This window comes from Pelodiscus sinensis, chromosome 1 (genome assembly GCF_052426305.1).
Source record: "Pelodiscus sinensis isolate ZL-2025 chromosome 1, ASM5242630v1, whole genome shotgun sequence".
NCBI lineage: Eukaryota > Metazoa > Chordata > Testudines > Trionychidae > Pelodiscus > Pelodiscus sinensis.
The window spans coordinates 108,688,354-108,705,425 of record NC_143052.1 but is presented as its reverse complement, the minus strand read 5'-3'; the positions used below and the strand labels follow the sequence as shown (position 1 = coordinate 108,705,425).

Genomic DNA, 17,072 nt, shown 5'->3' with positions numbered 1-17,072 from the left:
AGCACGGACCGCCCCGCCCCCCAGGAGTCGTTCGAGGGTGGGGAAGTAGAGGCACGTGGCAGCCCCTGCTGTGGCGCCGCCCCTGGTGGCCCTGGCATACGCCTGCTGCAACTCTTTAACCTTCAGGTGCACCTGCTCCTGGGTGCACCTGTGGCCTTTCCTGGCCATGGTGGCATAGACAGCTGTGTTTCTCCACCTAGTGAGGAGATCATGGACATTGGGGGCCTGCCCCCAAACCTCAATGAAGTCCATGATCTCCGCACTAGTCCAGGAGGGTGTGCACCATCTACGGCCCCTGGCTGGCCCCTGGGTGCTGGGGGATTGGGCGGGGGACGGCTGGCTGCACTGGCTGCCATCCTCTGGCCACTGGCTGAGGGTCTGCGGCTTCTGGCAGGCCTGGCTCTTGCATGTGCCCAATGGCCAGAGTCTGCCCCTAAAAGGGCCCTGAGGCTGGGGGAGAGGAGAGGAGTTTTCCTGGTTTGGCCCAGGATGGCCACCAGGGGGAACTGGGAAGGGCTGGAGGCCCCCTAATTGGAAATAAGTGTCTACACAGCACTTATTTCGAATTAGCTATTTTGAATTAGGTGTTATTCCTCGTAGAATGAGGTTTACCTAATTTGAAATAAGGGCTCTGCTATTTCGAATTAATTTTGAAATAGCATTTTGTATGTGTAGACAACTATTACAGTTAATTCAAAACAACGTCTGTTATTTCGAATTAACTCTGTAGTGTATTCATACCCTAAGGTAACAACAAGGTAAGTAACTGTTTTTTCTTCAAGTGCTTGCTGATGTCCACTTCATTTAGGCGACTCCCAAGCAGTAACTATGGAGGACAGGTCAGAACCTAGGAGGACACAGACTGCAACACAGCCCTACCAAAAGCTGCGTCCTCTCTGGCTGGATGCACGATTGCATAATGACTGGTAAAGGTAAGGATGGACAACCAGGTAGCTGTCATACAGATATTTAGGATTGGAATCTGTGCTAGGAAAGCCCATGTGCTTGGGCCCTGGTGGAATGGGCAATGATGGGAGGGGCAGGTTTCCCTGCTAGGTCATAGCACGCCCCAATGCATGGTGTGATCCATGAGGATAAGCATTGTGCCAAAACCAGGAGGCCCTTCATCCTTTCTGCTATTGAGACAAAGAGCTGTGTGGACTTGCGGAATGGTTTTGTTCTGTCTAATTAAAATAGCAAGGTAACAACTCTATTTATAACTAAATGGAACTATTTACAGATGATCAAAAAGAGAATGCTGAGGATGGCAGACTGCAAGCCAAAACGTTCCGGCAACCATCACGAGCAGCAAGAAGGAACTGAGGGGGTGGAGGGCCAGCAGGGGTATATATGCGCAGACATAGCAGCACCACTCCAAGGGGCTCCCTGGCTGGCCCAACGGGCACTGCTAAGGGTAAAAAGCTTCCAGAACTCATACATGCAGTGCGTGCACACCTAAATGGAATGGACATAAGCAAGCACTCGAAGAGGAAACAATATTAACTGGGATGCTGAGGAGTTATTGTAAATAGGTAAAGAACTTGAAAGAGCTTGTGTACTGAAGTTAATTGGAGAACTCTCACTGACTTCAAAATGTCAAGCATTTTAGTCTCTCTCCTCTTTTCCAAACAAGTTTATTTAGTATGCCCAACCATTATCCTCTCGTCCTCAGGAGAGACTACCAGATTTATTGATCAATCAACAACTGAAGACCGAACTCAGAGGATTCAGAAATCAACACTGCAGCTCTTTAGAAAGTGGGAAGAGAGGGACCTTATTGTCAAGAACAGTTCTTAATAAGCTGCCCCAAAACATAATCAATTGTAAAAGAACTAGGCATGTGTTATATTTCTTCGGTTGGGATACTTCAGCTATCTAGACCACTTATTTGGCTGACTGTTTGTTTAGAATGCAACATTTTCATTTCTCTGGGGACATGGACCAATTTTGGGACAAATTGGGCTGCAGAACAAGCTGGAATCCTCACCTTCACCCACAACCTGAGAGCACTATTTGAAGGATGAGAAAGGGCCGATATGGGATTCTGTACTATTCTTGTTTTCTTAAAATGCAAACTTTGGGCAGGATATTAATTGATCACTTCATTCTAACAAGAAGTTTAGTTCTTTCTTTCTGGATAAAGACATTTCATCCTTTTGGAAATACAATGCAAAGATCTTCATTGGTCCTGCCTTGAGGGCGGGGGGCTGGACTCGATGACCTCTTGAGGTCCCTTCCAGTCCTATTATTCTATGATTCTATGATTGGCACACCACCGACTTTCTCTGCATGGAAGAGGTCTTTGAATTAACTACAGGACTCTGGTTTGTTGACAACAAGACAATTTTTTTTGAAAGACAGTAATATCATTTATCCAATCATTTATCCATGTCTGCCTATTATTTCTACTTGAAGGTTTGGTGTCCTTTACTCTAGTAAAACATCAGTAAAGAAGGATTTTAAAAATATGTAAAGCTTCCCGTCACTTATCAAAGAACCAAAAGATTTAAACTCTTTTTATGGAAGTGAGACAAGAATTAGTTACACTGTATCAAACAAAATTGAAGAGAATTCTCTGACTCAGTCCGAGGCCAAAATACATGAAAGAAGCAATAAGTTTAGTAAACTGCTAGCTTGACACCTTCAATAAGAAATAAGGGTACGTCTACACTACAGCGCTAGTTCGAACTAACTTAGTTCGAATTAGTTAATTCGAACTAAGCTAGTTCGAACTAACGCATCTAGAACTAAAAACTAGTTCGAACTAGCGTTTTGCTAGTTCGAACTAGTAAGTCCACATTGAGTGGACTCTGAACAGGGCTTAATGATGGCCGGAAGCAGTGCCGGCAGGGCATAAAAGGAGGACTTAGAGCATGGAGATGCTGTCTCAGGCTAGCCGAGGGCTGCGCTTAAAGGGTCCCGACCCCCACCCCGGACACACAGTTCTAAGGGGTGCCCCGCTTGCAAAGAAGTTCTGGCTTGGAGTGCCCTGAGTGCCCACACTGGGCACATCACACCACTCGGCCATCAGCCCGGCTGCACTTGCCGCAGGCTGCCATCTGGGGAGAGGGAGTAATTGGGGGGCTGCAGGAGACCTTCCACCCCCAGAAGCCCGCAGAGCCAGCCCAGTCCTCCCCATCGGGGGCTCGTACCCCATTCCTCCCTCACCTCCTTCCACTTGCCCTTCCCTAGCCCCCCTTCTTATTGATGTACAAAATAAAGATAACGTTTCTTCCAACATTGACTCTGTCTTTATTGAACAAAACTGGGGGAGACTGGGAAAAGGAGGTGGGAGAGGGGAAGAGAAAGGCTGGGAGAGGGGAGGGCAACTAACATGATCAGGGGTTGGGAACAGGTCCCAGATGAAGAGAGGCTACAGAGACTGGGACTGTTCAGCTTAGAAAAGAGGAGACGGAGGGGGGACAGGATAGAGGTCTCTAAAAGCAGGGGTTGGGTGGAGAGGGTGCATTCAGAAAAGTTCTTCCTGAGTTCCCATAAAGAAGGACTAGAGGACACCAAAGGAAAGGAATGGGTAGCAGGCTTGAAACTAGTAAGAGAAAGTTGTTGTTCTTGACAAAGCAAATAGTTAACCTGTGGAACTCCTTGCTGCAGGAGGCTGTGAAGGCTAGAACTAGAACAGAGTTGAAAGGGAAGTGAGATAAAGTGATGGAGGTTGGGTCCATGGAGTCCTATTAGCCAGAGGGTAGGAGTGGTATCCCTGCCCAAAGTTTGTGGAAGGCTGGAGAGGGATGGCACGAGACAAATGGCTTGGTCATTGTCTTCGGTCCATCCCCTCCAGGGTCCCTAGGGTTGGCCGCTGTTGGCAGACAGGCTACTGGGCTAGATGGACCTTTGGTCTGACCCAGTACGGCCATTGTAAGCTCAGGGCTCAGTGTCGGGGGTCTCAGTGGACCCCCTTGATTTTCATGCACACCTGGTCCTGGGTGGCCAGGCTGGCAGCTCTCCTGCCCTAGACGGCCACTTTCCTGTGCCTAGTGCGGAGATCGTGGACGAGGTCCACGATGTCCGCACTAGCCCAGGAAGGTGCCCGCCTCTTGCGGTCCAGGGCAAGCTCCTGGGAGCCGCCAGCCTGGTCCCGGCAAGAGGGGGTGGGCTGGGGGGCATCGGGTGGGTGGCTCTGTGCCGTGCCAGGTGCAGGGTCTGCTAGCTGGGTGCTGGCAGGCTTGCACCTGGCACGGGCACCGTAGCCAGCCCGTGCCCCTTTAAGGGGTCCGGGGCCGGGAGGGGGGCATAGAGTTTCCCTGGTGTTGGCCAGAGTGGCCACCAGGGAAACCTGGGGAGGGCTAGCCTCCCACTAGTTCGAACTAAAGGGCTACACAGCCCTTAGTTCGAACTAGCTAGTTCGAACTAGGCGTTAGTCCTCGTAAAATGAGGTTTACCTAGTTCGAACTAAGCGCTCCGCTAGTTCGATTCAAATTCGAACTAGCGGAGCGCTAGTGTAGCGCATAGGAAAGTTAGTTCGAACTAACGTCCGTTAGTTCGAACTAACTTTCTAGTGTAGACATACCCTAAGAGAGGGAGGGGCAGAAACTGTTAGGTTTACTCTTGAGACTGCACCTATAAAAGGACACACTTTGTACTCTCAGATTCCTAAGCTATTAAATCACTGTGCTCTTTTCAAAGTCAATCTCTCTAAACTGAGCTTAACCTACCTGTCATGAGACACAGCAAGGTCAGTCTATATTCAGGCATAAGTACTACACTTAGAAGGTTTGGACCCCTTCACTGAAAAAATTATTTAGCGTCACTTTCTGGCAACATACAGCTGGAACTGGCAGCAACAGAGCAGCAGCTAGTTAGCAACTTCAAGAGGATTTCCCTCTTTCTTTCTTAGAACTTTTTGTGGTTAACTCATGTTTGCTTAGTTGAAGCTCAAGATTTGCCTATGGAAATTAAATGCATTTGTCTTTCTCTCCACTCTATTATAGGGACAAGAGAAGAGCCATCTATCTTTCCTCCTATTGAACTGGTATCTCAGTAGATTAAGAGGTTCCTCAAAGTGAACCTAAGCCAGTCAGAGATTTCTACTGGAGATTCATCCCTATGCAGAATAATGACCTATCCAGATGTTCCCCTTCTTTTGGTGAAAGCAAAGACCTCCTCCTACTGGCATAAACTCCTTTATATCAGAGTAGGCTCCCTGCTGGGCCCAACATTCAAGGCCTAGGGAGCTGCAGCTGCCTTTGTCCACTACATTAAGGTGACTCTGGGTCAAAATTCACATATTTGGGATGCCAAAAGATGGGTCAAGAAACTCCTCTCAGGGACATAGAGAAATCATTTTACCTGCCACTGAACTGCAGCCTCCTCAGGTATGGGACACAGTGGGTATTTGCCAGCTTTCAACAACATTAAAGGCTGCAAATAGCAAAATGAATTGAAACTGCTGGTGAAATTTTCAACCTGACAGGTACTGAGAGCACCATGAGTTCTTTAATCTCCACAACCCCATTCAAAGAGCACTGTGTCCCTTAAATACCAGGGCTGGGAGCAGCAAGTTACTAGTAGTACCTGCCTTCACTAATTCCCCAGCATATCTCCTCAGTACCAGGGCCAAATTAATTTTTGATTGTACTGTTTTCTTTATTTCCTGCCCCAATGCCCCTTTCTTAATTTGGCCCTGCTAAATGTGGATAAAAACATCACTATCAGCTATTGACTAGAAGTGGGCAAATGTGACACTGAGTCACTGAGGCTGTGTCTAGACTACATGCTTCTGTCGGCAGAGGCTTGTAGATTAGACAGATCAGCAAAGGCAAATGAAGCCGCGATTTAAATGATCGCGGCTTCATTTACATTTACATGGCTGCTGCGCTGAGCCGACAAACAGCTGATCAGCTGTTTGTCGGCTCGCGCGCTAGTCTGGACATTCCCCCTGTCGACATCAAAGCCCTTTGTCGGCAGCCCCGTTATTCCTTGTGGAATGAGGTTTACCGGGGCTGCCGACAAAGGGCTTTGATGTCGACAGGGGGAACGTCCAGACTAGTGCGCTAGCCGAGAAACAGCTGATCAGCTGTTTGTCGGCTCAGCGCAGCAGCCATGTAAATGTAAATGAAGCCGTGATCATTTAAATCGTGGCTTCATTTGCCTTTGCAGAACAAACAAATCTACATGCCTCTGCTGACAGAGGCATGTAGTTTAGACGTACCCTGAGAGACCACATGCATGGAGGTGCATAGCTACATTTTTACAATCACTGTTCAGTGCACATTGACTGCCTATTAGTGTCTGTCCATCCTAGAATTCAGCAACTCCAACAACCTACCTCAGGCAGGAACTGATCCAGCAGTACTGGCTACCTGACCAACGAGTGTCCTTCACGAAATCATCAGCACTAAATGTAGCCACAGGAGTGAAAATCAGTCATGGGCCACATACAAGCAAGGAAAAAAACCCAACCCTCACTGACGTGGCCCCCAACTGAGAAGGGGAAAGACACTCACCAAATTCTCCTTGCACTAAGGATGTTACAATGCAATTATCTGGCAAATCGTACCGACTGTACGATTAGCATCAACTATACATTAGTTTGTTAGTTGATAAGCTGTTGTGCAGCGGAGGTAGCTTCAGGAGCCGGCTCTGGAGCTTTCCGCGCTGCTGCTCTGCATTTTAAATGTAGTAAAAGCCACTGAGCTCTTACTACATTTAAAATGCAGAGGCGCAGCGATCAACACAAGCCAGGAGTGCTCAGTCCTGGCTCCCACTGAGTCCAGCAGCTCCTGTTCGCAGTGCGCATTCCTGTCCACCATGAACAGGGACTGGTGCTGGACCAGTCCCTGTTTGCGACGGCTAGGGCTGGCCACAGACAGGGGCTATTCAGGCAGCAGCCCCTGTCTGTGGCCAGCCCTGGCTGCCACTAACAGGGGCTGCTTGGTGGCGACAGCCTGCTGCCTCTGATAAAGGGGGGGCAGATGGCACCCCAGAGGCGGTGCTGGGGGGAACTGGCTTTTAAACTGGCTCCCCCAGCACCTGTTCCTATTCTTCCCCCTTATTGCCTCTCATAGAGGCAGCAAGGTGGGGGGAGCCGCAGAGAGCACGGGGTGAGTGGGGACTGCTTGAGTCCCTGCTCACCACGTGCTCCCTGCAGCACTTTTGCTTTTGAAATGTAGAAAAGCTCCAGAGGGTGTTTGTACATTTCAAAAGCAGAAGTGCCAGCAGTGGGAACGGGCGCCAGTTGGGACTGAAGCCGTCACTGCTCCGCACCGTTTCCCCACTGTGCCTCTGACTCCTCTGCCCCCCAGCACTGGCTCCTGCGCCTTCCCCCTTGCTGCCTCTCTCTGATAGAGGTAGCCAGGGGGAGGAGGGAAGCGACTAGTCGAGTGGCTACTTGGCTATCTGATAAGCATTTTCTTATTTGCTAATCGGATAGTTGACTAGTTGCTTACATCCCTACCTTGCACACCAGCGCCTAGGGGGCCTAGCCTACTAGATTTTGTGTGTTCCAGCTCCATGGTGGGGCAGCAGGGGGCTGGATGCTAGTGTGGGCTCCCCAGTGCTGGGCGGTGGCAGATCCAAGCAAACTGGGGGCCACATCCCTGCCATAATGGAAAGCAGGGCCTGATTTTCAGAAGTGCTAAGTAGCTACAATTGCTACTAAAGTAAGTGAGAGATGCCGATATATAGCACTTCAGAAAGTTGGGCTTTTCTGTTGGGCCAGAACCGTATGCAGAGCATTTATAATTCAGTGACGTGATGCAACACAGAAGCATACATTTAAAAAAAATTGTCAGTAAGTTCATTTTAATATTTATCTTTCCTTTCCCAATAGGCTGTCTCTATACCAGGTTCTTATCTATATCAGCTTCCCTTCCATTTTTATGCAGCCAAATGTGTTTTCTTATAGATAACTGTAAAGGCACATTCATACTCAGAGCAATCACATCTGAATTTTCATTATTAGGTCTTTCACTGGCTCTCTGAAGCAATGGGTTCATTTTCTCTACCTCAAACCCGATAGCCTTTATTTGCAAACTTCATGGCCTTCTCTGAACATCCTTTAAATAGCTTGGAACACTCTGAAAGGAAACAAAAATAACTGACTTCAGGAATTTTAAAAAAACCCTCAACTTTGACCGTTATGAGTTCCCCCGCACCCATTCAGAACCCCAGTCGTTACAGTACATTTTAAAAAAAAAGGAAGGTACAAAAAGAAGGACGGTAAATCTTAGGCCTTGTTTACACTAGTATGTTTACACTACAATGCAGCTTTTGTCAGAAAAAAACACACAATTTTGGCAACTAAAAAACTTTTAACCCTGCCAGAGACTTTTGTCATTTTCCCTCCCTTCATTGTCGAAAAAGACTCAATATGGATTCTGCTGTTTGTTTTGTTGAAAGAACTGGCTTCTACCAGTATTCCACAATGCCTGTTCTGATGGCTCTGCCCAATGTTTTGTGATCTCTGCTGCCCAGCACGAATGCATCCCTCCCCTTTCAAAGAAGTATCTGACAACTGAGTGAGCTGCTCCATTTGGGGGCGGGGAAAAGAGTAAGTCATTGGAATATCCAGTTCTGCACTATTAGGAACACAGTGTCAGGCAGACTGCTGCTGCAAGGGGAAACTGGAGAGACTGATGTGCTGCTTTGGCATTCCTCAGCACGGAGAGCTCACAGAGCAGCTCTGCCTTCTCACAACACTGCACTGTGGGGTGCTTACCACCGGGTGCTAACAACGTGGTCACGGAATGTCAACAATGGAAGGGCAAAAAAAACGATTTGACCAGTTTTCACATTTGGCAACTTTCGACCTTTGCATGTTGACAGCCCTTTTGTGGCCAAACCTCCCCAGTGTAGATATAACCCTAGCCTATACAGTTGTATGTATAGAAGTAATCTGGTTTGGAGAAGTGAAACTGTTCTCAGTGTAGGATGGAGTGGTATTCCCCCTAGTGGAGAAGGGGATCTTAATAAAAATAAAGGGCATTAAAGCCTTAGTGTATATTGCAAACAAACTAAAAAATGGGACAATCATCCTCTTAGCCTAGATATTTCTTAATTATCAACTCATCTGCCTTAGTCATTTCATTCACTATCTGAGGCCCTGACCCAAGACCCACAAAAAATCAAGAACTGTCCTTCCTACTCACTTAAAATTGGCCTTGACAGACTACATTTTTTCCTTTCCAGTTAATAAGCTAATAGGAGACTCTTAAAAATATAATTCTTCAGTGTAAGATAGGATGGAAGAATGCTCAATACTATTTATACACATTAAAAAATCCTGCAGAAGCTAAGGTTCTGTGCTGTGAGATGCTGAGTATTCTCACAGGTATGAAAATTAATAGGAGTGCTTCAGTTTGAGCTACAGCTACTTGGCACACGTCAAACCTGCTTTTCCCTTTCAACTAAATCTCCCACCAAGAAAAAAGAACACGAACAAAAAGTATTTACACCAGGCTGGAAGTTGTATACAAAGGAATTACAGTCATTTTCTTCTTTTACTTGCATTTTCTGGTTGGCATGCCCATAACCTCAGGAAGTGTTCTATGATATTTTCCATCAACAGCAAGGACACTTAACTGATCAGCCTGCAGCTTTCCATGCTCCTAAAAGCCAGCCAGGAAGACAGCACTTGGATAAACTCTGCTTTTTTTTTCTCCCCCCTTCCCCTTTCTTCAGTTTTAAGCAGGGTCTTTATGGATTATTGCTCCCTCCCTGAAGCAAATGTTAACAACGTATGAGGCACAGAAAAACTCACTGCTAAACATTTGGAACATCAGTGCAGACCTCAACTGTGGTGTTAGGAATTCATATGAGCCCTGAGAAAACTGAAAGCAGGATTTATTTTAAATGACCCTTTCATGAAAAGGACTGTGGTTTTTAGCAATCAATAAATAACCTTATTCACCTTGCAGTGTCTTTGAAGCACGTAGGATCAAAAGCATTGTTTGGAGGGGGGAAATGTAGAGAATGAAGCAGATTTTTTTTCTAGAAATACTTTCAAAGACTGCTGTTAGTATTACAGGATATTATGGTACTTGTTCTGAGAAAGGTCCGTGTACAGTGATTTACTGATGAGATGTCAAGTGTGGGAAACCATGCGAAGGCTTCAAACCTGAAGACTAAGATAAATAGCACAACAGAACATACTCAACAAGTGCTAGTGAAAATTACAGAAACGATATAAAATATGAAGTTACAAAACATTTAGAGCCAGAACATGCATAGTTTATAGGATGACTGAGATAGCTCACTGGCTTTTCTCCCCACATATAAGCCACTATGTGAAGGGCAATATCATGCAATTCACAGGAAGGGATAAACACTTCTGTATTAAATATCTTGTTGTAACTAAGGAATATACATGCAGAAATGTGAGAACACGATCTATTTTAAAATTAGATGTGAAGTATAAACAATGGATAATCTACTATAGATTTTAGAGGGTTTGTCTGTCTGCCTGTTCAAGAATTCCTACAATAAAAGGAAAGAACTAGGACTACCAAATTTGGAATATACCTTCTTCTTATCATAACTTAAGCAAGGTAAGGGTTTGGTTGTGCCAGGAAAACGGGATGTTCCTGGAATGGGCTTGCTTCTCATAAAACCAAACAAAGGTGAGACAGAATCACCAAAGCAAGTACAATCCTCAACACTGACATAGCTGAGCAAATGTTGAAAGAGACTGAACCTTCAAGATGAGTCAGAAAAATAGGGTGAACCTGGGAAAGGATTGCTTCTCAAGTAACCTTATAGAAAAGAGATAACATGGAGAAAATTGGAGTAGTGTTCTGTTTTGGCACAGCTAAATCAATACTTGAGATTTGAAAATGAGAAGAAAATGTTATTGAAAAGCAAATTGACTACAGTTCTTTTTTGTTAAAACCTAGCAAAGCATAAGAGTTTATAGGGATGAAGAAAAAATACACGTGATGGAATTTTTAAAAAATTACTAAAATAAATTAAATGGAAAAATTTTAACAATCCCTTTAAGAATTCTGAAATAAAAATTAGCTTTATAAAAATAATACTGTATTTTTGAAAAATACAATAGTTTAAATAAAGGATGTACATTTTCCTTTTATTTAAAAAAAACTCAATTGAGTTAAGGACCCAAACAATGCTGTGTAAATCTGCTAGTTATATATAATAGAATGGTTTGATGATAACGATACTTTGCCTTAATTGAATAAAGTGCTTATAATCTGAAAAGCATCAAAACCTCCTGCATCATATGTAGTTAGTTACATATATCAGCAAGGCAAACACTCTTGGAACACCATGTTTAAAAAAAAAAATCTCTCATGGTCTGTCTTTAGAAAAAAAAAAAATGTTTCATTCCCAGCCAGGCAAACAAAAAATGGAGTTTACCCTTTTACTAACAGTTACAGTACTTTAGGCTGTGACAGAAACTGCCACATGGTGCTTTCGCAACATTGGTCATGAAAACCAAGGAGAATTCAAGGGTAAGGTAGAGGGAATAATGTCAGTGATGAGGAACATTAAATTCACCCTAAAATGACCTTCAACTCTTTCAGGTATGAGATTCTCATTTTTGTGATTTTGCTGTACGCATTCATTTTGCTGTAGATCAGTCCGCCACATATCTACCGGTTCTCCCACCACACACGAACATAGATCCAGTCCCAGACTTCATTCAGGTGCAGCACACAAGAACTCTGCCTGCAAAATGCCTGACCCCATTATATGCTCTACAAATTTTACAGTGAGAAGTAAAGGACAAGTTGGAATTTAATCATACTACTACTAAAGCGATGGCCTAAAAATGCCAAGGAGAGTGGAATATCAACCATTTAAAAGGTTTTCTTTCATTCTCACTGAATAATTGTGATACACCAATGAAAAAGCTGATATCCTTTCTCCCTGCTATCTCAGCAAGTACTGTTTTCTTTAGCATGGAAAGTCAGGTACTATAAGTAGTTACTTTTGGTAGTGACCATTTTTAGGTCAGAGAGACAGTAGATGCTTTGACTGATATAGCTGGTAGTCTGAATTTAAAACTGGGTCATTTCTTTCAGTGACATTCTTGTAAGTCACCGAGCCCCAAATCTGGAACAGATAACAACTCCTTTCTTCCTTGCCAAGGTTGGGTTTGAAACCTTCTTTCCCTGTTCCTCTCTCTTTTCATTAAGTTTTAAATAAAACATAGGGGTTCTCAATAAGGTTTCCTGTCTTTCCTCCCCTTCCCCTACACACAGACCTCAGTTGTAATGCCTTTTTTAATTAATCTGGTTGTTTACGGGAAGTTCCAATAGCCACTCAGGATATTTCCACATTGGGGACTTGAAGCTGAGGCCAAGACTTCCAATAGTGACTAGCAATTTGTCCAGTTTGAAAGGACCCTGATTTTCAGAAAAAGTTAATCACCTCCCTTCTAAAAACTAGGCCTCATTCTACAGTGTCAACTGAAGGAACCCCAAATCACCACAGCTTGAATCTTTCTGGTCCAGGACTCTGTAGTCAGGCAACATCCATAGTCTAGGATGAGCCCCTGGACCAGAGAGCCCCAGCAGCTGGGACCAGGGGCTGACTAGGAGTGAGGCAGCAGAAGGGCTGGGAGCCCAGCTGGGGGAAGAGTTGGTCCGGTAGACAGCAGCCAGGAGGGGAGTTGGGCAGGGGGGCTGGTGGCCAGGGCCTGGCTAGGACTGGGAGCAGATCCTGCCTGGTGGCTGGAAGCCTAGAAGCAGGGTCAGCAGTGAGGAGTGGAGCCTGGCAGGGAGGCTGGTGCCTTCCCTCCATCCCCCACTCCTCTAGAGGTTGGTAGCAGAGGGGCTGGAATTTACCACCCCTAGACTGGCAAACTCCCTCATTTGGAATTGGTCAGATTCCGAGGGTGCCAAACCAGGACGGTCCAACCTGTGGTCACTATTAAAAATCTTAGCCTGAGAAGGTGGCTGAATCCTGCTTCACTCAAAGCACAGAGGAATCCAGATGTATGACAGGAGACAAGTATCCTCTTAAATCCTGTCAGGCATTATTTGCTACCGACATTAGCAGCTGAGTGCAACAGGATAGCTTGTAGCAGCTTGTGACAGGGTGCGGATGCCCCGCACCGGAGTCCCGGCCGCGCGCGCCTTGTGCACCAAGCCGGAGACTCGGCACCAGCTGTGCGCAGGCTGCTCGCAGGCAGCGAGGAGCCTGACAGCCGCAGGCGCCGCAGCCACAATGGGGGCAGAGCCACGCGGCGGGTTATGGAGCCCCGCCTCTCATGCGTGTCACAGCCCCGCGGCCCGGCGCTGCCAGAGGTGGCAGGGGATTTAAATGCCGGGAGAGCTGGCAGCAGGGGGGAGGCAAAGTAACGGGGCCGCGGCAAGGGGAAGCATGCCCGAGGAGGCCTCCTCGGCTAGAGAGCTGCAGAGGGCCAGGGAGGACTGACGGCGAATCGGGTAAGACAAGGACCCTGAAGCAGCCTGAGGAAAACACCACCCCAGGGACCAAGCCGGAGGTTTTTACACAGGAGACCTGGTAGGCTCTGACCCAGGTGGTTGGTGGGAAGACGCAGAGAAGGGGAGAGGAAGCAGCCCAGGGCGGAACCTGACTGGGTTGGTGGGCTGGCGAGTTTCGGTGGGAAGCCCTGCCAGCCAGACTGAACTCCCGTAGGGTCTAAGACCTTAGGGCCCTGGACTGGGGTCCATGAGTGAGGGCGGGCCCGGGCCCCCTTTTCTCCCCTCCCGTGGAAGGGAGGATGACCGGAAGAGTGAGGGACGCCCACAAGCACCGGGAGGGCGAGACTCGTAAAAGATTGTACTGTGGATGTGGTGAGGGTAACAGTAGGGGACGCTTAATTCCCCCCACTCCCCTTGTGACTGCTACACAGCTGAAAAGTGTGTGCCTGCAGATATAAAAGGCAGAGATCAGGTAGCAAGTCTTACTCAGGTAGCTGGTACAGGTGATGCAATTCTTTCTGTCCTTGAAGGCCTACCCAGCATACTTTCCAGAAAGAGGAACTAAGTTCAATGGAAACAAAAGACAGAACTATGTAGCACTTTAAAGACTAACCAGATGGTTTATTAGGTGATGAGCTTTCGTGGGCCAGACCCATTTCCTCAGATCAATATGAGGAAGAAAATCGGCACAACCATATATACCAAAGTGACACAATCAAAAAAATGAACGCATGTGAAATTGTCATGTGATTTGTCAATTTCACATGTGTTCATTTTTTTGATTGCCAACTAACTAACCATGCTCAACCGGCCAAATAGCCACACGTGGCTAGTGGCTAGCATGTTGGACACCACAGCACTAAACAATCAAAAAGTGGGATGTATGCCTTTCCAATCTGTGTAGTTTTCAGTGTAAAACTCTCTCAAATGAAATGTGTGGCTCTGTTCCAAGCATGGCATATGCACAACCAGTAAGAAGAAACCTCAGCACTATCAGTCCATGTTCTTTCTGGAGTATAAATATAGAGCATTCATAAAATTAAATGGAACAATCAACCTTCAAGGCTTAGATTATTTTATCAGCACTGCACATACTTTCCAACAGCATGATTACCCTAATCACAAGCATCAACAACAAATTAGTCCTGTTTAAAATTCAGTGGCAACAAAACCATCAATCTAACACATGCATCCTGCAATTACAGTCCTTGCAAGATATTCCATGCATGTGCCCCCAACTCCACCCCACCACCAGGAAAACAAATCCAACATTTATTGTGCTCAGCTCTTTGATTTTGCCATAGTCATTTGCGCACAGGATTCCCTAGTCTTAGTACCACAGAACAGAAAATACTAATGGCAACCAGGGTATGTATGTGGTGTACATGTGATAGAGAATAACTTGCAATGTTGTTGTAGCTGTGTTGTCACAAGACATTAAACAGACAAGGTGAGTGAGGTAATATCTTTTATTTACAGCCAGTCCCCGAGTTGCAAACGGTCGACTTACAACTGTTCGCAGTTACAACCAAAAATGTCATAAATGGTGGACCCCAAGTTACGAACGCGATCCGCGCTTAAAAAAAGCATGGTCACGTGTAACTCAATGGGGTCCGACTTACGAACAAACCGAGTTACGACCAATTGCTTGGTCTGTAACCAGTTCGTAAGTCGGAGACAGGCTGTACTGGTAAAAAAGACAAGCTTTCGAGCTTATACAGAGACCTAAAGAAGGATGCGGTGTCTTGAAAGCTTGCAAGTTTCACCAACAGAAGCTGATCCAATAAAACGTATTACTTCTTCCACCCAGTCTTTCCAAAGATTAATAGAGCATTTATGTAATCCTTGCCTTATTAACATTAAAATGATTCCTAAGTGAAATTGTAAACCCGTAACACGGGATAATCTAAAGAGGAAAAAAGGCAACAGATAGTTTCATGAATTCACATTTTAATTATTTCAAAAAGAAAACAGAACATTAATTCAATGTGAAAAGCTTGATGTGCCTCATGTTAAACAGCATAAGCAAACTTGCCAGAACAGCCTGCCATTTGTCTGGTAGAATGATGGTCTTCACCTTTACATGTGAGCTGCATCATCTTAAAAAGTCACTTATTTCACTTTTGGAATTGTGATTTTTTTTTAAAAGAGTCTATTAAAAAGAAATTGTGCCTACAAGTCATGTCCTCTGTACTCCTCCCTCCTCTCTCTGCCTTTTTAAATAGGAGCATACAAATGAAAACAGGATAATTTGTTTCTACAAAATTCTTCTGCTCTTATTGTTCATTCCCCACCTTAACTCTTACTGCTTGGGACATCATAATCTTCTCCACAGCAGGTAACTTTGCAAATTATTGCAAAAGCTAGTAAAAATGGGAAAATTGTTTACCAAAAATCCTTTTCTTTTTATACTAAACTTCAGTATATTTCAGCCCTCTCTAATTATGACTAGAAGTATGCGAAACAGTCACAATTATAAAACAAATTCACATGTACCTCCCCTTAATCAAGGATTTATTATTAACTCCAGGTTCAGAGCAGGTTTGCAGTGAGGCTGGTAAACCTAGGTTGATTATGGCTCTGTGTCAAAACTCTGTCATTTATAGTTTCACAGGGGTTGGGCATGAAAATAGCTAGTATGGGACACATTTTACTTTATAATCTAGTAATTGTTTGAGCCAGGATCTCCAAGTAAAAATGAGGGGTGGGGTTCAACTAAACAAGGCTCAAAGCAGCAAAAAAGCAAAATCTTAGGAAATGAAACCCCTGCATTGCACACAACCCTTTCTTTGACAACTGATAAAAGAAAAGAAGAAGCCTCAAGGAATAAATGGTGGGACTTCAGAAACATCTATACAGCACCCTAAACACAAAATAAGATACACAATTTGCACTGTGCAAATTGTGTATCTTATTTCAAATCTCTTTTGAAATAGCTTATGTTGAAATTTGGCGTGTCTACACAGTGCCAAATTTCAAAATAACGTGCTATTTCGAGCCATCCCTTATCCCTCGTACAATGAGGTTTATTAGGATGGCAAAATAACATGCCCATTATTTAAAAAAATATTTTGAAATAACGGGCCGCTTGTGTAGATGCAGGGTAGCTATTTCAGGATACCTCCGGTATCCCAAAATAGCCGTGCAATGTTGACGTACCTTCACTGTTGAGCAAATGGAAATGTTATTATTTACTTCAATTGGAGCAGAGTTAGATTAAAGCAAAGCCCTCTTTAAAAATCCTCTCCAAAGAGTCTGATTTTACATCAAAGCAGCTAGCAATAAAAAAATAAAAGCAAGAAAAATGTAAAAGCTATATGACCTGTAGGCAGAACTACATCATCTGTAATAGACTGATTTCCCATGTTTGTCATATGGCATTAGTTGACCTTTAAAAGAATCCAAATTAATGACTTAACAGTCCAAAAACTCTTGTAGTTTTTATCCTCCGATTAAGCGCACATATAGAACTCTGGGTATGGAAGCAGTATGAATGTAACCTGTATTTTTTAGCATAATTAAAGAATTGTGTTAGCAAATAATGGTTTTTCAGCTTAGTTATCTGTACACTGAAGGAAGGAATTCTTTTTAAAATGATCAAAAACACTTAGTATAGTAACTATTGCTTCTGACTTGTACCTCAAAATATGACTTCATCTGTTGCAACTGTCCCCTTACTGGGGTTACCTCATATTGTAAACATGT

The 17,072-nt window shown here is 44.8% G+C and overlaps 1 protein-coding gene across 6 annotated transcripts in view; it reads right to left on the bottom strand.

Annotated features, from left to right (window-relative positions):
* Positions 1-17,072, bottom strand: part of TMTC1 (transmembrane O-mannosyltransferase targeting cadherins 1) — a 227,093-nt gene that overhangs the window by 105,915 nt on the left and 104,106 nt on the right. The window lies entirely within an intron of this gene.